The sequence below is a fragment of the Protopterus annectens genome, chromosome 13.part0, assembly GCF_019279795.1.
Source record: "Protopterus annectens isolate FY-2018-M chromosome 13.part0, PAN1.0, whole genome shotgun sequence".
Classification (NCBI taxonomy): domain Eukaryota; kingdom Metazoa; phylum Chordata; order Ceratodontiformes; family Protopteridae; genus Protopterus; species Protopterus annectens.
Genome location: NC_056747.1, coordinates 253559756 through 253584498, shown reverse-complemented (window position 1 = coordinate 253584498; position 24743 = coordinate 253559756).

The window sequence follows — 24743 nt, the reverse complement described above, 5'->3', positions numbered from 1 at the left end:
CTTAATTAGTACTAGAACAATGAAATAAATGGGCTTCCAGTTGAAAAATCTCTCAACAAGGGATGAAATATGCATTATGTTAGTATATAAAATGTATATTAGTCACATTTTATAACACAATAACATGTTCTATGTATATATACACTGGGACATTTTAATACACTAGAATGGGTGCAAAGAAAGTTTACAAGAAGGAATACATCAATAAAGGATTTAGATTTTACGAGTAGATGTAAATATCTAATGTTTGTTTGATTCACTATAGGCATGTACGCAGGAAACATATACTTGCCTATAAAACATATCATGATCCTGCTTTACAATTATTATTATTTGATATGGAAATATTTAGATGTAATAAAACATATAAACACAAAAATATAAAGTTTCAGATAAAGGCACTGAAATCAAAATATTACTTGTAAAAAATTATAAACTTATGAACTTATATATACAGGTGGCCTAGACCTATTTACAGCAGACACTCCTTGGAGAAAAGCTGTAGACCCTTTCATATAATATTCTAAGTCGAATATGCTAGAATTGGGGAAAACACTAGCTGAGTGAGATAGAAAGTAGTTAACAAATTCTTCCTGTGTGTGCAGCATTGCCTGGTTAGCTAGTGTTCACTCTTCCAAAAATGATTAACCCTTTCTTAAAAAAAAAAAAGTGAAATGAAGTATAAAATATAGCCAAAACACAGCAAAGGACTGTATATTTTATTCTACTTTTATTGTCAGGGGTAGAGCACTGATTGTATTAAAACATTTTCAGACTCATACCAAGAGAATTAAAAAAAAAAAAAAAAACACACACACACACACACACACACACACAATCCATCAAACAAATATGATGCAAAGAAAACCAGTGGTATACAAGTGAAAACCAGAGGTATACATGTGAAAATACATAAGACCCTGGATTCTCAAATGCTTGCACAGAGTGCAAGATTGGTGCAGGAGCTCATGCAGGCAATATGTCTGCCGTGCGATCCAGGAACAGCCTGCAGGGTTGTGCACGAACGCTCCTGCACTAATCTTGCACGGACTAAGCCCTGGTATGCAAATCACCCTATTTGCAGGTGAAATCCATGCAAATGAGGTGATTTTGCAATCCAGGAAGCTTGCAACAATCCGTGCAAGACTAGTACAATCTGCAGAAATGTACTCGGTTAGTAACCGAGTACATTTCTGCAAAATCCAAAACGGAGCTATAACACCTCCAAATAAAGGCTGCATATCATGTAGTAAGCATGCCAATGGCCAAGTATAAGGCCATTGGCATTGCAAACAGTTTAAAAAATAAAAAAAATCAAGTTTTATTTTTTTAGCCGATCTCAGCTGTTTAAGCATAGGGCAGTGGCACGCAAATGGGATCGGAGGGATAATAAAATAAACCTAAAATAATCATTCTAACTAAAATCAGTATTCTGCCATACAAGTCAATGGCAGGCAGAAGACAATCTGGCCAGTGAGTAGTGGTTGCTAATGGGGGAGGCTCAGTGTCAGACATGTAACTATGCATTAGCAGGCAATCCTATGCAAATGAGAGGAAGGATAGTGAATCCCAGTTTTCCCCAGCATGTGAGTCAGGTCCCAACAGTGTAAGAGTAGGAATAGCCTGGTGCAAGCCTAGGAGTTAGGTGACATCATGGGGGTGTGTGTCAAACATACTGTAAGCAGACTGGAGCCCTGTGGCTCGGGTTTGCTCCTAGCTTAGCATAGCTAAGCTAGGGGGTGTGTCTAAACCTGCTTAGCACTCTACATAAAGCCTAAGCGGGTGTGCGTGCTGCGCACCGGCCTTTATAGGAATAAAAAAGAGGTTAAACCTGGAAATAGCAGCAGTGTGCACATTTGAGCACTCAGTTTGTGTGGCGGGCACACAGGCTTAAACAGGAAGGCAATGGGAAGGGAAAATAGCAGTAGGAAGGCAATCAAGGAGAACTAGCTTACCTGGCAGGTGAAATGTATCAGAATCAGCCAATTACAAAGGCAGCAGACCAGCCCAGCCCATAACACTACTATAAACTAAGCAAAAACCTTCCACCTCTGGTTTTTCCCACACTCTACACCACTGGTGTAATCAAGCAGGGAACTTTTAACACTCACAACAGCAAAATGTTAGGGGCTGCAATCGCTATCATACAACTTGTGGAAGAGGCTAAGGGTAGTGAGGATGTGAATGCTGCCACACAACCCACAGTGAGGAGACAGAGAAGAGTGTACAGACACAGGATAACCTACCAAGAGTTACATGAGCTGGAGATAGTGGAGCACTATAGGGTGGACAAGGACTCCTACAGCAAATTGTTAAGCTGTGCCGGCCACTCCTGACACACAGAACTAACAGAGGGGAACCCATCCCAGTGGATACCAAGGTATGTGTAGGGCTAAGAATACTAGCTACAGGTACCTTTCAAAGGCCAACTGGGGATATGATGGGGATTTCACAGGCATCAGCAACCAGGGTACTCCACTAGTTCCTGGATGCCATGTCAGCACATGTCGGTGAGCACCTATATTTCCTCAACACCTGTGAGGCGTTAGCCAGCAATATGCGTCTCTTTCACCAAATAGCAGAATACCCTGAGGTAGTGGGTGCAATAGACTGCACACACATATGTATCAAAGCACCACCCGGTGAGCGGGGTAGGGTCTACATCAACTGCAAGGGCCTCCCTTCTATCAATTGCCAGGTCGTGTGCGATGCCCAGGGCATAATAATGAGCATGTGTGCTGGCTGTCTTGGAAGCTATCATGATTCCCACATCTGACATCTAACACAGCTGTACCAGAGATCTGCCAATGGGGACATCCCACACGGTCACCTAGTGGGGGATGCTGGATACCCACTGGAGCCGTGGCTGATGACACCCATCAGAAATGCACACACTCCCGAACAAGAACTCCATAATGAGGCATACACACAAACATGAATCATAATAGAGCATGTGTTTGGGATGCTCAAGTCACGGTTCCAGTGCCTGGACACATCCGGTGGAGCCTTGCAGTACTCACCAGCTACATGCACCCAAATTGTCCTTGTATGTGCCATGCTACACAAAATGATCCTGCAGAAACAGCTGCTGCAGGAACAGCACTGGGCAGGGCCACACAGCCCCCCACAATTGCCAAGACCTGCCCAGGCACAGAGTGATTCAGAGGAGGAACAACCTGAGCCTGTCCCAGTAGGCAGAAGGAGGCGTGTCCAGTATGCCCTGGCCTTGGCAAAGAGGCAATGCATAGCACATGGACTGGCATGGGAGGGACCTAGGGAATAACACCTCTCTCTGACTCTCACATACAATAAAAGGGATGCCAAACATTACACTGCCTGTGCCTAACCATGTGTAGGGAGTGTACTATGTGCATCCGACACAGGCAGCCCTGCAGCACCACCTTCAATACTGGGACACCCACAAGGTAAGTGACTCACACATGCCAGTTGGGGGGGGGGGTCACATACCCAACAACAGTCACAGCCGGCAGGACAGGTGTAGACAAACACAAACAAATGCTGTGCTATGGCCTCTGAATGAGGCCTATGGGTAATCCCCCTCCCAGGCCTACACAGACAGATTACAGCAGGTCAGGCAGTGGGATGTCAGCTCTGAAGACTAGGAAGTCAGAAACTAATATGTAGGTAATTAAAAGCTAAGATCTGTAGTACACTGGTATGCCTCTAGCCAGCATGATAGGTAAAACTACAGACTGAAACGGAGTATCCAACATACCAGTACAGTCCTAGCAACTGTGTACAAGTGTCAGGTGTGCCCTCCCATTCCTACGTAGAAATATAGTAACAGTCAGGTGTGTTCCCCCAATCCTGAGTAGAAATGTAGAAATAGTCAGGTGTGCCCCCCATCCAACACAGAAATATATTAACAGTCAGGTGTGCCCCCTAATCCTGTGTAGAAAGTCAGGTGTGCCCTCCCCCCATCCAACATAGAAATATAGTAACAGTCAGGTGTGCACCCCTCAATCCTGTGTAAAAATGTAGAAATAGTCAGGTGTGCCCCCCCATCGTACTTAGAAATATAGTAACAGTCAGGTGTGCCCCCCCAATCCTGTGTAGAAATGTAGAAACCATCAGGTGTGCCCCCCCCCCCCCGCCGCTATGCAGAAATGTAGCAACAGTCAATGCCAAATGATCAATGGATACCCTACAGAGACAGCATGCTACCTGCCGGTGTACAACACAAAGGTCAGCACTGCAGTACAAACTACCTGGACTTCATCCACACATGCAATACAAATGGCCATACTGGGCATGCTCACACACAACACATGAAGGCCATGTCTGCAAATACCAGTGGACCAGACATATCTGGCAGTCGCAGTTGTTAGTGCAGACACTTGTCAGTATGCACCACTCATGCCTTGCACACACAGTGGATAGGAATACAGACATATATATATATATATAAGGACAACACACTATAATAAGCCAAAGGTAGACGGACACAGATGTGTGGAAGAGGGTGACTGTGACAAGGAGCTATCTAGGTCTGTCCCACCCAACACACAGCCAAAGGGCCCCAAACACATGGGGTGGTTGTCACTCACTGCAGATACTAGCCACCAGTATCTGTCAGCATTACAGACTATGTGGTGCACGTGCCAGCTGTGCAACATGACTGTACAAGGAAGTAGTCATCTAGCAGATGTATATATGTACCTGTGAAATATGACCCTGTGTGTGCCGGCATGTGGCGTATCAACCCCTAGATGAATGGGTTATGGCCCATGCACACACACTGCCCTCCCCATAGCCCTACTATGACAAGCCTGCTGAGGTCATCTAATGTGAAATACACCTTTGGGAGAATTGTAGCACAGTAATCTCTGTGGTGTGTCCCATAACTGCGTACTGGTATAGTATGATAAACTAACTGAGTAGGAGTTCTAGTCCCAGACTTGGCAACTGTGTGTGTCTGTCTGACTGTGTAGAGAGCAAAGCTTTTTTGGGTAGTCACACTCCCAACAATTCAAATGCTCAGCTTTGGCAAGGCTGCTGATGTTATCACCCTACAAATACACCTCTGGGAAGACAGCAGCCCAGTAATCTCTATAGCATGTCCTGTAACTACGTACTGCTATAGTGTGATAAATTAGTTAGGTAGGTGTTCTAATCTCACACATGGCAAGTGTTTGTGTGTCTGCATCTGTCTGTGTAGAAAGCAATGCTTTTTAGGGTACTCACACTGCCTACATGTCATATACTCAACTTTGGCAAGGCTGCTGATGTCATCCACCTAGAAATACACCTCTGGGAAGGTTGTAGCCCAGTAATCTCTGTAGCGCATCTTGTAACTGTGTACTGCTGTAGTGTGATAAAGTAGTTAGATAGGTGTTCTAATCCCAGACATGGCAAGTGTGTGTGTGTCTGTCTGTATAGAGAGCAATGCTTTTTAGGGTTCTCACACTGCCTGCAAGTCATATACTCAACTCTGGCAGGGCTACTGATGTCATCCACCTAGAAATACACCTCTGGGAAACTTGTAGTCCAGTAATCTCTGTAGTGCATCCTGTAACTGCGTACTGCTGGGGTGTGATAAAGTAGTTAGGTAGGTGTTCTAATCTCAGACATAGCAACTGTGTGTCTGTCTGACTCTGTCTGTTTAGAGAGCAATACTTTTTAGGGTACTCACACTCCCTACAATTCATATGGTCAACTTTGGCAAGGCTGCTGTCACCCATCTAGAAATACACCTATGGGAAGGGTGTAGCCCAGTAATCCCTGTAGTGCGTGCCATAACTGTGTACTACTGCGGTGTGATTTAAAACTGTGGTAGGGTTCCATCCCCACCCATGGTGGTTCTGGATGTTTTGTGTGTGTTGCAATGTCTATGTATAGAGCAATGCATTACAGGCTAGTCACACTCAGTACATTTCGAATGGCCTACTTTGGCAATCCTGCTGAATTCATTCATTGCGAAATACACCTTTGGGGAAAGAGATTTCCAGTAATCACAGTGGTGCATCCTATAAGAGCTCCATGCTGTAGTGTGATACAGACCACTGTTAGGGGTTCTTTATCCACACATGTCAGTTGTGGATGTTTAGTGTATGTGTGTGTGTCACTGTCTGTGTAGGAAGCAATGAATTTTAGGTTAGTCACACACAGTACACTTCAAATGCCCTACTTTGGCAATCTTGCTGTCATTCATTGTGAAATAAACCTTTGGGAAAGGGGTTTTCCAGTAATCCCCGTGGTGCATCCTATAACAGCTCCATGCAGTAGTGTGATATAGACCTCTGTTAGGGGTTCTATACCCACATATGTTGGTTGTGTGTGTGTCACTGTGTAGGGACCAATGCATTTTAGGCTAGTCACACTCACTACAATTCAAATGTCCTACTTTGGCAATCTTGCTGTCATCCAATGTGATATACACCTTTGGGGAAGGAGGACTCCAGTAATCTCCGTGGTGTGTACTATAACTGCGTAGTGCTGTAGTGCAATAAACTAGTTAAGTAGGGGTTCTACTCCCAAACATGACAGGTGCGTGTGTGTTTCTAATTTGTATCCGGTGTGGAGGTGGTTGTGAGTGTGTAACACCTGTGGCCAATGTGGAGTGGGTTTTGCATATTTCTTATATGGTGGCCCTACTATATATCATAGTGTCCACCATACAGGGATAACAGATGTGAAATAGCTGAGAGGGTGGGGTGCAAAACCATACCCATACATGTGACATCAAGGCCAGGCAATCACAGTTAGCAACCCCAGTATTTCCCAGGGCACACTCTTAACCCATGTCTCATACACACACACATATGCCTAGGCAACAGCTAATATGTGTACACTGCATATTGGCCACTGATAGAAACTAGGGAGTGATAGCAGTGGGATACAGAGGGCATGGCACCCTGTCCATCTGTCCAATATGCACTTGTATGCAGACAGTGTACCTCTCCCATGTTCACCAATGGACACCTGCAGCACCTGTGGTACCATCACATGTGACCCAAAAAGGACATACCATGCCTGACAACATGCCCTGTATGGACAGATGCCACTGACACCAGGGAATGCCATTAGCATGCTATCAATGTAGGTGCAGGGTAAACCTGCTGACCATTACCAGTTCCCACCACAGGTGGGCAAGACTGGCACATCTGATGATAATCTGTGTTCACAACATGGGCCAGACACCCCAGGTATAGTTCCACATGTCACTGTACATGCATGTGGGAGGTGTGCACATCCCAGACACCGTCCATGTCATGGACTAAGGAACACATACATGGCAAGCGATGCACAGCACTGGCCACACACAATAGTCACCCAGGTGACTGGATGGGGGATACAATACCCACCTGTTTTGGCAAATGCAGAAACTACAGCCCTGAACCACAATGCAGATCACTGTCATATGGCCTGATGCCAAGGTATACCCATTGCCTATCCTTGTATAGCCGTCTGGCACAGTTGGCCACCACACACCCATGCTGTCTGATGTCAGACACCTTCCCATACCCTTTGCCCATACAACCTCCGTATGACCCGAGTGATGCATATGATACCTGCACAGTGATGTGTTGTGGCAATCCCACTACTGATGAGTTGTAATCCTGGCCCTGCCAAGTCTGTCAATGTGTGTGTGTCCCTGTGAGAGTGTGGCTGTGTTGATGCTGGCATCTGTTCATGCAGACAGGCACGTGTACGTCACCTACCATATAGCTACCGTATCCCTGTTGCAGATGTCACTCACCATCACATATATGTTCTGAGGGCTCCACAACAGGTAACCCATGTGGCGCATTCAATAACAGGTTCCTATTACGTTACTGAATCACTAAATGACGAACGGCCAAATACTCGAAATGGCCGTATATCGAAGTGTGTTTTGTGGGGTGCGGTACAATGGGGGGATGGAATCTTTTCCCTTTCCCCACTGTAGTGCAACCTCAGAGTTGGTATATATATAGTTAGCGAGGGGTGTGGGGGGCGCAGCTACCCACAACAAACAATTTGATGAACGGCCGTTACGAGTATTTAGCCGTTCGGCATTTAGTGATTCGATAACGTAATACAGACACCCAATAACTGCATAGAACTGTGATAGGACAACATAGTCATCAGGGGTTTGATGCCCTGTGCTGGTAGGTGAGTGACACAAACACGCTTAGGGTTTACTCTCTCACCCCTCCCTGACTTGTCTTTGCCTCTGTCTGCCACTCCCTCTCTGGTGGATGTGTAGACCTCCACCTGCTTTGCTTAGGCAGCAGCATGTGTATTTTAAGTGATGCTCATGATCAGCTGATGGCCTCTGCATGATTTGCAGCCCTCCCCTAGCTGACTGCATGTGGAACAGCTGTAGTAACATTCCCACAGCCAATTGCATGGAAACACACTCCAACAGCTAAGAACATCATGTTGGTGTTGACCCTTTTCATTCACTGTGAGCAAGAACTAGATCTGTTGTTTGGCAAACAGCATCTCAGATGGATTGGAGATTTACCTCTAACAACATACACTGTGGAAACAGGGCAACACACAGGAGGGGGATGTGCCTGACCTGACTACAGACTGTAAGCGCTGCTATACTGCATTTGGAGTAATGTTGGTTTAACAGTGTGCGTGTGGACATGGCTGTCATACATGTCAATACCTGTCATGTCAGTTCTATGTTTATGAGGAATCCGCATCTGCAGGGTCATCTGCAGAATGGGCAGTGTGTTGTGCCTTTGGTTTCATGTGTTACCCACGGAGCATCTATCTGTGGACTGCAGAAGGTAGTGTGAGGATTGCAGTCTGTCGATGGTGAAAGCTGTGACAGTTACTGACTACATATCCCTCATAGGACATATGTTGCAACAAAACCTGTTACAAGAGTAAATGTATGACGTTATCACAGCAACATGTAAATATTGGCCCTGATAATGTGCTTCCAGCCACAACTCTGTCAACCTTTGTACATATGTCGTGCATGAAGAGGTGCATATGTGCTGTACACCATAATTGGTGTCTTCATATCTGAAAACAAGCCAGTAAGATATCAGACTGCTACACGTTATGTACAGTAGAGATTATATTTGATGACATAACCTGGACATACCGTGGTTGTTTGTACAGTACTGAGGTCTGTGTACTTATAGTGAATGTCGACAGTGTGTGTATTGTTAAGATGTACCTTGGCCTGTGTACAGTCTGTGGTAGTTCTCGTCATCCTACGTCCCGTCCTATCTGATGTTACATGCTGCTCCACTGTATGTCACTGTATTGGCTTACATGTTTGTAGGGCCACACACACACATGTCCCATACCACAGTCAGCCATCAGACCAAACTGCGTAGTGGCCCGGTATATGCAGGGTCAGTGTGTGAGTGGCACATATGAGGATTGTGTTAAACAGATAGTCCATATACTGTAATATTATCCTAGCTTTCCATATGTGGCTATGGCTGTGTTCTCATTGGTTGTGGTTATGCACTTTCACACATGTGTATCTTACCCTGTGCTGTGACATGCCTGTACAGCCTGCTATATATGGAGGTACATGTGCATTCCCCCATAGGAGATGTAGGCTAGTGTTGAGCCAGTCTGCCTGTAGCCTACATAGTGCATTGTTACATGCCTAGCAGCTTAGTGTACTTACCCAGTGAGATGTCATGTGCAGATACTTGCCATATGTACTGCTGCCGGGCCTCCCTTAATAGTTGTGTATGTCAGACAGAGTAGTGGGATGCTGTACAGATGTATGTCAATATCTAGTGGGTAGTATGTGGCCATGGCACCCCTGTACTCGTGGTTGTTACAGGTCAGGCCTGACAGGGGTGTGTGAATGCATAACCTATGGTGGCATATGTATACCAGTTGTTATGTGTTATACCCATCTACATGGCTGTTAACATCCATATTGTCAGGCATGGTACACATGTTTTGCACTAAGGGGTTCTGTCTATACCTCTGGACTGTACAGAGTGTGTCAGAATGTCCACACATATTGGCCAATATATCTTCTGCAGTAGACAGGGGCAGTATGTGCTAGCAGCAGTACTATACTATGATGTCCTTAGGATGTCTGTCAGTAGCCAATGGCACACATGTGGAAAGCAGATGTGATCTCCCACACACACCATGTCTGTGAAGACAATCCCAATTACAGTAGCAATAGTATATAGAACTGTAATAGTACACAAATAAAGGTTTTCCATTCCTGCAAACCTGTGTGTGGTGTATTTTCCTATCACCTCTCTGTGAGTATATGTTGCAGACAATGATTGTCATTTGTATGGGTGGCCCATACAGTGTCCAGTTGTTCAGGTGTGAACTGTAGGCATAGTGGCTGTTCCATATTTTGTGCACCTTCTACATATGTATCTTATTGTACATATCTCTGTGTGTGTATGTGTAGTCACATGTATGTATATATATATATATATATATATATATATATATATATATATATATATATATATGTAATTATATATAGGTATATCTGTATCGGCAGATATGTGGCTGTTTATATGTATCCTTGGGATGTTGATAGCTTTCACATTTTACAATTCCTATGGGAGCCAGACTGTACTGCATGATATGTTACCAATACCAGCCTGACATCATACAGGTGGGATGTAGTACTGTTAACATCTTGCGCCCATGCCATGTTAGGTCCTGGTTATGGGATCTGCAACACTTGGTAGTGTACTGCAGGGTGGATGTGTTTGGCTGGGGGGTATGCCTATTTGTACAAGACGTATATTGTTTGGGGCCTCTCAACCCCATTAACGGTGTATATGGACATATTTGTTTTTGTTAATCTACCACTGCTATCTACAGAAGTATGGCTACATATACCTATATATCAGCTTACATATGTATGACTATGTCCGTATATACCTACATAGCTATATATCTGGGTACATATATGTATCTTGCTGTGTATATGTAGACATATAGGTGCAGACATATATATGTGTCGATGTAGGCATTTGCATGTATATATGTTCATATATATATATATATATATATATATATATATATATATATATGTAAATATTTCTAAATATGCACACACATATATATATATATATATATATATATATATATATATATATATATATATAGATATGTTGTATCTGTTTAGATATTAATATATTTACACACACACACATACGTCTTGGTATATATTCTCTGTACTGTCGCATGACTGGGCTGGATGATATGCTTCTGAAAACATCAGCTCTGTGTATATCTGTCATGGTTTAGTGGTAAATCACTTTGTGTATGGTGTGCAAGGTCCTAGGATCGAGCCCTGCAGAGGCTGTTTATTTTGTTGCTGGGCAGAACATGGGCTGTTGGATAGAGAGTGATAAAGGCACTTTAAAGCAGTTGTAAGCAGGTTTGCGTGGCGGTAAACACTGCTAATTTCTGGATACAGTTTCTTACACTCAGTTAACTTCTAAAATGCTTAACCTGTGTAAGCAGTGCTTACCCCAGCACCAACCCGCTTAAAACTGCCCAAAAGTGCATTAATCACTCTGTATCCAATGGCCCTTGTTCTGCCCAGCAACAAAATATACAGCCTTTGCAAGACTCGAACCCAGGATTCTGCACACAATAGCCAATGTGATTTACTACTAAGCCATAGCAGATATACATAGCCCTGATGCTTACACAAACATATCATCCAGCACAATCATTTAACAGTACAGGAAATGTACTTTTACGTCTAGATGCATAGATGTATGTGTGCGTGTGTGTGTGTGTGTGTGTGTGTGTGTGTGTGTGTGTGTGTATCTATCTATATATGGATATATATATATATATATATATATATATATATATACACCTCTCTCTCTGATCTGGAGGGGCATGGAATGCATTATCATGCAACTTATAAACAGACATTGGCAACCATCAAGCACTGGACTCCACCCAGGTTGGGCTTGTGAAGGCCCAATCTTGTCTCCTGAGCCTGATTGACTACTTTGAATCAGTCTCCAGAGCTGTGGAAGAGGGTAAGGCGGTCCACATAGCCTATCTGGACTCGGCCAAGGCCTTCAACTCCATCCCCCACTCTGGAGACATAGTTAAACTTATGAAGCTGGGCATAAACTCCTGCATCACTCGATGGGTTGCCAACTTTCTTACTGACGGAACCCAGACTGTAAAAGTAGTCAAGTCCAATCCCAGCTCCAGACAAGTGACAAGTGGAGTACCTCAGGGTTCAGTTCTGGGATAGGTCTTGTTTGGCATCTACTTCCTTGAAGTACAAGCCAACACTATGGAACTCTGGCTAACAAAGGTCACAGATGACTGCAAACTGGGAACCATTATCGCATCCCCAAATTATGTGGATATTCTACAACATGGCCTTACAGAAACAGATGCTTGGTGCCAGAGACATGGGCTCAAGCTTAAGGCCATGTAATGTATAGTTATCCCTGTTGGAAATACAATGTACCCGTGAATTACCACATAGGTGGCAGTACACTAAACACCGAAAGTGTGCTGACAGACATAGGGAACTAGGTGGACAGTGGTCTCACCTTCATTAGCCACATTGCCACAACAGTAAGGAAATCCTTCTATGTAGCACACCTCATCACTGAGGGCTTTACATCCAGACAAAAGGAGGTAATTGTCCCACTATACTCATCCCTCATTACATCCAGTATAGAGTACAACGCCCCATATGGTATGCACTTCACAAGACATCTGCAACAGCTGAGAAGGCAGTGGAAATACCTCATTATAAGAATCACAGGCCTAAAGCAGATGGCCTATGCTGACCATCTAGAAAACCTCCAGCTATACTCTGTGGCATATCATCTACACAGAGGCTATCTCTGTGTAACATACAAGGCTATGTCAAACCCTGGGAAAATACATCTGTAATAAGTGTATGTACTGCCATGTACAGTACATGCATCTATGTGCTGTCATTACAGTAGCAAAGGGTTTTGAGTGTGATGTCTGGGACACACAAGTATATGAGACCTGCACAGCACTGTTATCTATGTGAATGTGTTACATGCAGGGGTAGCAACCCAGGGTACATGCTGTTACACTGGCATGTAGTGTAACATGGCATTACTACTGTTGACAGTGCTTTCCCAGGCAAGGGTAGAGTGCTAACATTACTATTGACAGCAAGCACACCTGCGGGCATAGCTGCACTCTTCACTGTCGTGTTCTTGGTGTGTGGGCTGTGTCACTGTATACATCTCCTACTGGACAATAATCAGACATGTGGAATGTAACTGTAGAGTACTGTCTGTACAGCATATGTTAGTGAGGGCTTACAACATGTAGTAATGGCATACATATTGTTGTCAAACATCCATCTGTTGACACATTCATCCTACTGCATAGCTAGTCACCAAACAGGTGTCTGTCAGTCCCTCTACAAATGTGCAGATGGCGGGTATCCAGCTGGGATACGTACAGACAACCTATGCTTGACTGACACTGACATGTCTAGCCAGCTGTGTACTACCTGGCACATACAGGAGACAACACCCTGTATGCGCCACATGCCACGGGTACCTACACTATACTGCCACAGTCAACTGAACATGCTTGGGTACAAGTCTCATTCACAGACACTAAGCATGTGTTGTAATACATGTTGCATAAATGTCAACTGGATCATCTCAGTGGCCATGTGCAAAAGGCACCCAGAGTATTGGCGGATGCATGTCACTCTCACCCTGATGCTCACTAATGTAGTGTCTGTTGATAGACTGCCTGCTGGCACATGGCAGGTGGCATGATACCAATGTACACACACCCCCTACACATCCAATCTCTCCATGGACAACAGCCAGGTACACAGCTATGACCACCTGCAGCAATGCACCACAGTACTGACACATGTACATGTGCATTACTGAGGATAGCAGTGTTTGTGTGTTGGTACACCTGTAGTTGGGAATTCCATGACGGCCTTCACAACCACCTCAACTCCCATTGCCATAGTCAGATATGGCCGCTGCTGTATTAGACATGACATGTACCCTGTTACACTCCTCTCCCTAACAGCTACATGTGCCTTGCAGTACCAGCACAACAGTGTTGTACAAATGGGTCGATAGGCATGGGAAACCCATTGACGTCTGCCAAGTGTGTGTATATGTGCATGTCTGCATATCTGTGGGGTACACCATTCCGAGGCCACATATGCCTATTAAACTACACACTGCCATGCAGTAGTACAGATAATGTTGTTGCTGCCCATAGGTGAGGCATCACAATGCAACACCCTACTATGTTTGTGGCATGTGCATTAGATGCATATCCCTGTAGTACCACTGTTGTGGTATACAATGGGTTGTATTGCCAGTGTGGGCAATGTGTGATAGTGAGCATGTCAGAGTGTCATAATGGGTTCCAGTGTGTACAATATCCATTGGGGGATGTGGGTGCTGTGTACACTGTCATTACATCATAGTACACCCGGTATATGTCCCACGTACCACTTGCTGGTGACCACTGTCACCATCAACCATACAGGTAACTGATACCACAATACAGCCCAGTTACACATTTGCTGTGTGCAGCCTACCTGTAACACATTGGACACATGGACTAGTTAGTTAGCACCAATAAGCCCATGTCTCTAAGATGTGTGTCTGCCTGTTATGTGTCTGTCAATTAGTATATGATGGTATGACACACTATGTATTCTCCATATACAACCATGAAATCCCCCATTACCATATTGTACATGTCTGTGGATGTCCTGCATGTAACATGTAACCTGGTACACACCTCACCCTAAACGTTGTGTGGTATGTGCAATGAAAACCACACAGTTCAGTAGCACTACATACCTAGGTAGGGGTCCAGTCACAGTGTTGCCAAGTAAGGATGTGCATGTATGTGGATGGCTTGACATAAGGTTGCAGATTATACATGTCCAAGCAGGTCACCTGTCAATGTGGCACAGGCAATAACTGTTATACAAACCTGTTACATGTGTGCAACTGTACACCAGATATGTCATGGCCATGGTGCCATAACCCTTGTGGAATATGACTGCAGACCATCCTCCTGCTGACACATGTACACCTGCAACACAAATGGATAACATTATGGAGATCACAATCAATCAGTGTTACTAACAGCTGAAATGCATCATACCTGGATGGCTACACTACCTGACATGTATGCATTACATATTACCCCTGACAACATCTTACACTGCGATACATTGCAGTACTCTATTACAGTCACTGTGTGCATCAGAACCATATTAGCCTGTCCTTGCATCGATGTTATGGATGACAGGGATGTGGCACAGATATCATCGTATGCACAGGGTGTGTTGCTGGTTTGCCAGATTCCAAGGGTGGTCCATACATTTGACACCATGTGTGTGGGTGAGGGGTTTAATTCTTTGATCAGGGCATGGTGATGTGGTGTGTGTCGGCATGGGGTTGCCCTAGATGTGTTTGCATAGTGTGTGGGTATGCATGCACACAGTTCTGCCATGTGGCTGCTCTATACAGGTGTTTTTGGAAAGCTGCAGACCATACCTGGCAGGGTGTGCAGTTCACCGCCTCTGGCCACGAACATGCTGACTGTGCCTGCCAGGGGTTCCATGTGCATGTGCAGGTACAGACCTTGATGTGCTACTCTCCCCTGATGATGACAGATGTCAGCTGGAACCATGTCCCACCTGGGACTGGCCAGGGCAACTTGCACGAGGCCTGCTGGTGGTGTGGTGTGGACAGCACCCCCAGTGATGTGCTGGGGCTCGTACAGCCACTACAGGAGCGGCTTGGCATCCTAGCACATCCACATCAACTGCTAGCTGCTGGTGTTTCCAGGCTAAATCCATGCAACCGTCGTACCACTCTCACCACATTTTGAAGCACAGACATACCACGGTTGAGGAGGCCCACCATCTCACCCCACCATCTATCCATGATCTCATTCTTTTCATAGAGAGCAGCAGCAAGTTCATGGATGTTGTCACTTACAGATGAGAAAGCAGCCCTCTGCAGCCTCAGGCCCTGTAAGTGTGCATTTCCATGCGTGCCTCCATGACAGCCTGAAACATGCTCCTGGTGGTATCAGTTGTGGCGCCTCTGCCAGGGGCATGATGACCAGTGGCCCTGCCATGAGCACCACGGTACATCAGCCTATGTGGTGCCCTGCCAGACATCTGGCTATGCCAACTGTGACCCTATACAGTTGGCATGGAAACCACACTCTCCTCGTCACTGGCACTGGCCTCAACTGTCCCCCTGCTATGGCCACATGTGACTGGGTGTGTATGGGCACTGTAACTGTGTGTGGGCTTGGCGTGGCTAGGAGGGTGAAGACAAATAATGGCACCGTTTTAGGCTCTGACAACCCCACCTGTGCCTCAACAGTACCATCATCATCACCATTGGTGCTTGTACGGACACCAACCTCATATTGAATGCAGGAGGGAACCTGACCCACCTCGTCACCTGTGGGGGAAACAAACACACACTTTAAGACCTGTACAGCATTGCATAATAGTTCACACATTTACAGACACACACACACACACACACACACACACACACACACACACACACACACACACACACACACACACACACACACACACACTGACAGTCCACCTTACTACCTCCCTGTCCCTGGGTTTACAGACAGTCCCACATTCAGTTACATATGTTCCCCATCCTGCATGGCACTTGCTAACATACACTCATTAATACTACCCATTAACATATCATTCCTCTCCATGCCTACACGTGTGATCACAACACATGACCTGTTAATCCATCACCTCCCTGACTTGAGTGGAGTAGGTTGTACATGGTCTCACTGCTGTCATCCAGTGTTAACCCTGTGTATGTCCAGTCATGGTGTACATGGCCCCTATATGGTTGGGGCTACTACATTCACTACATATTTCACACACGGGAGTCTCATACCGCAGTCTTGCTCAGTCCATGCCACATCTGCTGCACAATCAACTTATCATGTGGACAACAGTAATATCTGGATACAGTCACTGGTGTGCTCTGGTAATTCCCGATTGCATTAGTAGTGCTGCATATGTGGGTAGTCGGTTAACTATCTGCTGATGGCAGTATGATGTGTATACCTGGTGTGTACTTTCCCTCCCAATGCATGTTCCATGCTACAGACCTTGTTATGCTATCAGCTGTCCTGTGTTCACATATCAGAACAGTTGTCCTGGTGTCTTATGTGTCACTCCATGTCCATGTACGGCACCGCAAGGAGAAGTACTGCCATGTGCTCAACCCCACAATCACCTGTGAATACATGGACAGCCACACAAACAGTCACATATGTACACACACATTTAACATGCATCGACCACACTCCACTACACCAGATTGCACTTACAGACACAATCAACACCCCCCCACACACACACACGCACACACACACACACACACACACACACACACACACACACACACACACCTACATGTGAGGTTGCACAGCATTTATACACACAGTCCTCCCATCACCCTTCTGTCAGCATGCATTACATATGGTACTCAACGGCATGCAGTGCAACTATAGTCACTTCATGCTAGCACCAGTATACATGTGTGTGATGCATGGGTTGTGTTGGTAGGTGATGGCCCTTCCCCTTGATAACACTGCACCCATGTACAAAGTGTTACTGTGGACCTGTTTTGCACCCTGCCTTGTACCTTGCACCATACCTCACAGGTGTGCAAACCATTGCTGCATGTGTAGTACTGTGTCAGTTACGTCAGTTCCAGTGCTCACAGCCCCTATGTGTTTGAGCGACTCATACCTGGGATGATATGTGAACAGATGTCATTTGTGAATGCCTGATGTCTGGTTTACAGATCACATCAGCGCTGCATGTATGACCAATACAAGACTATTACACTGACAACTGCCATACCTTACCATGGTTATGGTGGGGGGTGTCCTACACATGTCCCACAACTTTGCATGGTTGCAAGGTCTACTCATGTGCACATCCATTGGAGTTCACACACTGCTGTCGCTATTGCTGTGGGGTCAGGGTTACATCTGCCACAGTTACTGAACCTAATTGTGTGCAGATACAGCCATTCTTAGCATACATAGGATCCCTGCTGCAGTGCACTGCTGTGTCATGATGACACACCCTCCCCCCTCCAGTCTTTTTGCAGATGCTTGACAACTATGGCCTACACATGTGTCAGTTTGCAGTGTCCCAAGAATGGGACACTACGTGCAACAGCCTACTACCAGCTAATTATGTGGACCACAGTACTATGTTATGACATAGTGTCGATCTGTAATGGTTGCTATTGTAATACACGTATATTTACTATTGTAGCACCATATGAGGGTGTTGTTTTACACATGTCCCTACTGTAGGCCGTGTGTCCTGCCATTCTTCTCATCTTGCATGTGTCTGATGTACCCTTCCGATAACCCATCATGGTCTCCACTGTGATGCAGTGCATTTCACAGGAACAAAACATGAATATGTACAGCATGCAGTATGGGTAGGTCTGTTAGATGTGTGCATGGAATATCCCATAGCTATTACAAGAAATATGACATCCACTGCTTCACGACCAGAAAGCGACTAAAAAATATACCAAAATGTTGCAAAAAAACAGCTGCCAACACAGAAATGCTGTGTCACTATCGAGAACCACCAGCGAAGCCAAAATGTCAGCAAACAACCATACACTCCGCAAGGATGGCATGCAGGGTCAAGCCAACAATGTAAACTACCAACGACCAGCAAAAACGATAGTGAACACGCAGTAATGAAGAAATATTTCTTCATTACTGCATGTTCACTATCGTTTTTTGCTGGTCATTGGTGGTAAGCATGAACATGAACCATAATCACCGGCTACAGGCTGCTGCCTTGTTGGTATCCTGGAGGGACCTACATAAGAGTGGGAGAGAGTTGATGTCAGTGGCCACAGCTATGGCATTCGTAAAGGGTGAGTGCAGCATTACAGTACATCAACAGTAGAAGTCCACAATATTACAGCTTATGCATGACTGTTTATTACTAGTACACAGCAACAGACATGCATGATCTACCTGTAGAGATGCAGATGCATACACAAGAGTGGTCTAATGATGTGCCCTGGGGCTTTACCTGCACGCTCCTCGACCGATGTGTTGGTGGCACCCACCTCCACAATGCTCCCTGCCAGTTGTTGGTTCTGCGGGCGGGCAGGTGCCACAAGGCTGCTGAGAAGCTCCTCCACACGAGTCAGGGGTGGATGGACGGCATGCCCCCCCTGTTGTGAGGTGGTCCCCCCATACCGCAGCTGCATGCCAATGTACATGGCAAAGCAGGTCAGTGCAATGATGCCGGACCTGCTCATAACTGCAGTTCTGCAACCCATCATTGACCCTGTGGACTAGATTGTTCAACAGGGCGGTCCTCTCCTGCTGATCATGGGCTGTCCTGCCAAAAAGTAGTGGGCAGTGCTGTATCAGGTGTGTCACGATTACCTCAGTTTCTGTAGGACTGAACGCTGGTAATCTTGCATGAGCCATCTTCACTGGAAGACATAAAGATGGAAACAGGTCTGAGCAACTCATACAGCAGGGTTACCATAGTTTCTAATACACATCTATGTCTGCCCCTACCATATCAGCTAAAACAAACCATTCACACAATGCAATTGGAATATCAATAGCGTACCTACCATTGGGACATATGTTGTATCATACCATGCTTTGTGCTCTATGTTTGTACCACGCTTTGTGCTATGTGTTTGTAGCCACGTTCCCTGTGAAGACACTTTCTCTGCTGGCCTGTTAAAGACTATTTCACCTACATGCCATTGTCATTGCCACTATGGTTCCACATGTGCATGTGGTATGCATGCTATGTGATTGCTGCACATCTGCCATTCTGTGTTATTGGGGATATCTATGCATGCTGTTGGACATGTTTCAGGATTGTGTGGACTATTACAGCCCACATATGTTCCAAAACAGTGACACAATAGCATATGTAGGGGTTAATTGCCAGCAGAACCGCCTCTCCCACCTCATCGGGCCATGTTACCAGGCCACATCGCAACTGGGACCCACCATGGGACCTTATCATCTACTGTTCCTGCACTACCTCAGGTGGACCCACCTCAGGAGATGGTGTGTCCCCCCATGAACACACTCAGATACAACCCTGTCACCTAAAGTCAGGTCCAGGGTCTGGTGCATAGAGAGCTCCACGGAGACATGGGGGACTTGCTACATCACCTGAAGCCCTGCAGTACACATACACAGAGTGGACATGCTTGCTCCTCCTGCACAGCCCACAGCCCAAGCACCTTTATGACCATGTAGATGCTGTCGTGACTGTCCATGGGTGGGGACCTTGGTCCCATTGCTTCCATATGGGGACTCAATGGCGTACACATTCCAAACAACACTCCCCATCCACGGTGTTTACACAACACATTTGTCATATACTAGCCCTGCATGCTGTCTTTTCTGTCTGCATACCCAACCTACATAACACAATTTGCCCACTAGCCTTTACCAACATACAAATCCCACCTTCACAAACAAATGTGATGTGTTTTCAACATGGGTTACACACCACACATCACAAAGTCTATTTTGCCCCCAAGTACTGCTGTATATATATATATATATATATATATATATATATATATATATGTGTTGTACATTGATATATGTGATGTTCTCCCACATATATCATGGAAGGGGACGTGTATTTTACATATATATGTGTGTGTGTGTGTGTGTGTGTGTGTATGTATATATATATATATATATATATATATATATATATATATATATATATATATATTTATGTACATATATGTGTAGATATATATTGTGGGGTGTTTATATACCTATATCTATATGACTGTCTGTATATCTGTAGACATACACGTCTAATTATATATCACACATATATTTATCTATATGTGGGGTGCATACAGACATCTGGTCCACACTCTGTAACTCTTTTCTTCACACCTGCACTGTTCTGCCTTACTGCAACACAGACAGGTGTCACATGTGAACACAGACTAACATTAGGGTGGTATATATGCTGACAGATTTCAGGTAAGCCTATTATACACCTATGGCATTTGTGCATGCTACATTACACATTAACATGACTGTCCTGCAAGTGGTGTGCTCTGACACCCATGTGGCTATCATGATGGCAGTACTTCCACCACCAGCTATTGCCCACAGTAACATACCAAACACAGATATTATGGCTTACATCTTTGTCATTCATTGCTGATCTGCACAGTTGACAGGTATGTCCCACTGCCTACAGGGACAGACAGTATTGTCCAGAGCAGTTGTTCAGCAGAACATCATTACAGGAAAAACTACAGATGGCACATATAAATCATTCCACATCATATATCCTATTATTCTATACCACATACTACATTCAGTTAAATACATATATGTTTTACATACCTGTTAATGTTTTTTTGACAGCTGTGACAGCTTTCTGTTGTTTATGTTTTTTTTGTCTCTCTCTCTCTCTCTCTCTCTCTCTCCACTAGTGGGATTGAGCTGGTTTGAATAGATTGCAGCATGACTTTTCTTCGTGATGCACATGATCAAGTTATGGGCTCTGCACCAATCAGTGTGCACCAGTTGCTAACTGCATACAGCCTGCTGTGTAGTACTTCGAATAACCACTGTCATGGCAACCCGGCAACCCAGTACTATAAAATACTGACTCATGTGGGTGTTATCCCTTAACCTTTCCAGTATGGAGGACATCCTTCCTGTATGTGGGCAGCAGTGTTACAGACAGCAGGTAGCAATACCTCTTACAGCAGGACTTGCAGACACAGGCCAACTACATATTTGTATAAGGCTCCAGACCTACAGACAGAGTGAGTAGTGTTGTTATGTGCATTGCATATAGCTGGTCTTACAGTGTTTGTATGTACATAGTAGTTTAGGATGGAATGCAGCCTGTCTGCATAGATCTCAACTGTGGGACTATCCACATGATGGCCAGTGGATTGTCTGTTAGGTTTTGTCTGTGCACCACACAGGTCTTGTCCTAGATATATCACTGGCAGTCTGTTGCGTGCTATCAGTACATGGCTACATCCATTTGTGTTTCTGATGTCTTATTCCTGCATAAGGGTATGTTGCAACAAATCCTGTAACACCAGCAATTTCCAGGGTGTGTAACAGCAATATTGCAAATATGGCCCCATGTTCCTGCCTCTGTCCTCCATATATATGGCAGGCTTTGTCCTGCTGTGATACAGTTAGGGTTTTTTAGGTAATGGCCTATTATTTACCGCTAGCATTCCTATCATCCCAGTCATATCGTGGACTCCCACAACATATGTTGGTAAGGGTCCATACATATGGGGGCAACAGTTGGATAACATATGTGTGCCCTTGTACATTCCAGAGGTCAGTGTGTGGGACACAGAGTTCTTTGCCCTTGTACATTTTATGGGGGAAGGGTATTCAATGCTACCAAACTAGGCTGTGACAACATGTTGTGGATATCAGTGTTAAGACACATTGAGGTATGTGACTGTACACTTTCATACATTCCTCCATGGGAACAGTGGTGGGCTACAGCTTACAGTGTTACACACAGTTTAGTTAGTCAGTGTGATTGTGAGATGTTAAGTTGAGCAATGTTATGTGACAGATACATTGACATTGCCACAACTAATACATTTCCCCCTAGGGCTTGACTACAGGGTGTAATTGGAGGTTGGTGAACTACATCTGTAATTGTTGATTGTTACTTATCTTGAAGGCAAATCCTTTGTCTACTGTTGCACTAATTGAAGGCCTTGATCTGGACAGCATAGAATGTTATATATCCACATTGCTTGCATCTACTCTTTTGTGTGGGCCTTGCATTCATCACTGATTACATATTTCAAAATGTATGTGCTGTATGTAATGGCATACCTTATTGCACAGTACACAAATTAAAGGTTTTCTGTGTATGCATACGTGTGTGGTGTCATGTCCTTTGAATTGTTAGTGGGTATATATTTAATGTAAGTATTCTCATTTGTGGGAATGGTTGCCACATTACACATTTCGCAGGTGCCAGTTACAGGGCTTGTGACTGAGGGATATACTTTGCACCCAGTGCTTCCACACTACTTCTACATATGTATGGCTACTAATACCTTTTGTCTGTGTATATGTGTATATACCTATATATATCTCATATATATTTATTTTTATTTATTTATTTTACATTTGTTGACCGGGATGGTCCGACTGGATACATGTCCATTTTCAGCGGACGCCCGGGGAGAAAAGCTCCACATTGACAGTAAGTTACATACATGTTACATAGATACATATTGTTTCATTTAGTAATTAATGCATATGAAAAAACATCTTAGCAATAGCAATCACAGACTACAACAGATCTTTTTCTTTCCTAGGTTGTCCTTTTAGCAAAGATTAAAGGGCTTCCATTTATGGGCAGAAAACTTCTCAAGGAAATATGGGGTTAGGTCAATTGAGAATAAAGGTCTAAAGTTTTTATACTTGGATAGTCCTGAAGAAAAATATGATCTTGGCTTACTGAAGAGGGGTTAATCTGGGTTTGAGCATTGGCAAAGCCAATGTGACTTAAAATGGTATTTTAGACTCTTTTTTAATTGGGTTAGGGAGGTAGTAAGAGTGAGGTTGAAAGGAAGGGAGTTCCATATTTTTCCAATGGCTTTGGCAAACAGTGTATCACCCCCTGAGTTATAGGATTTGACTGTTTGGACAAGTAGCCTGTTTGATGAGCGTAGACATCTGAGATTGGTGTAGGGTATAATTAAATTTTTCAGTGCAGGAGTGTTGTCAGGTTGTTTGAGAATTTTAAATGCTTCTATGAGTTGGTTCTACTGGAGAAGGTTTGGTAATTCTATCCAACCAAGGTTTCTTAGGTTAACACAGTGATGGGTTCTATAGGGCATGCCAGTTGCAAATCTGGCAATATGATTATAACAACATGAGAGTTTATTTAGGTCAGATTTGTTAAGGTTAGTAAGCATGGGAGAGGCATATAGAAGGGTAGAGAGAAGATGTGAGCGGGCAATGGCCACTTTGGCAATTGGAGTTAGGAAAGATTTTATCCTATATAGTGACCCACGTTTCTTGTTAATGGTTTTAATGGTTTGGTTAATGTGCATATCGAATCTAAGTTTATTGTCAATGGTAACTCCTAATAGTTTAGTATAGGAGTCTGGGGAGATGATAGTCCCATTGTTGGATTGTATAGTAAAGGATATAGAAGAGGGTTTATGGGTTGAATGGAAGAGTACTAATTTGGTTTTGTTTGGATTCAAGATCAGTTGACGACCTGATAGCCAGTTTTCTACTGCAGTAAAAATGCATTGGGTTGTGGATAGTAGGTTAACTGGAGATGTATTAGAACAAACTAGCGTTGAGTCATCTGCATATTGAATACAGGTGGCCTCAGGGATGGCTGTGTAGAGGTCATTAATAAAGACTGAAAAGAGAAGAGGTCCCAATATGGAACCTTGAGGAACCCCTATGGTATTTGGTAAGAGGTGAGAGAGCTTATTCTGCCAGAGTACTGCTTGCTGCCTATCAGAGAGATAGGCATGAAACCAGTCCAGTGTTTGGTTGTCTAGGTAGAGTGTTTTCAGAGTGTGGAGAAGTAGCCAGTGGTTAACCATATCAAAGGCCTTTGATAGGTCCAGAAAGAGAGCTGAGGATATTTTTTTGTTATTCCTGTTATGGTTAATTATGTCAGTAAAAGAGAGGAGGGCAGTGGTTGTACTGTGGTG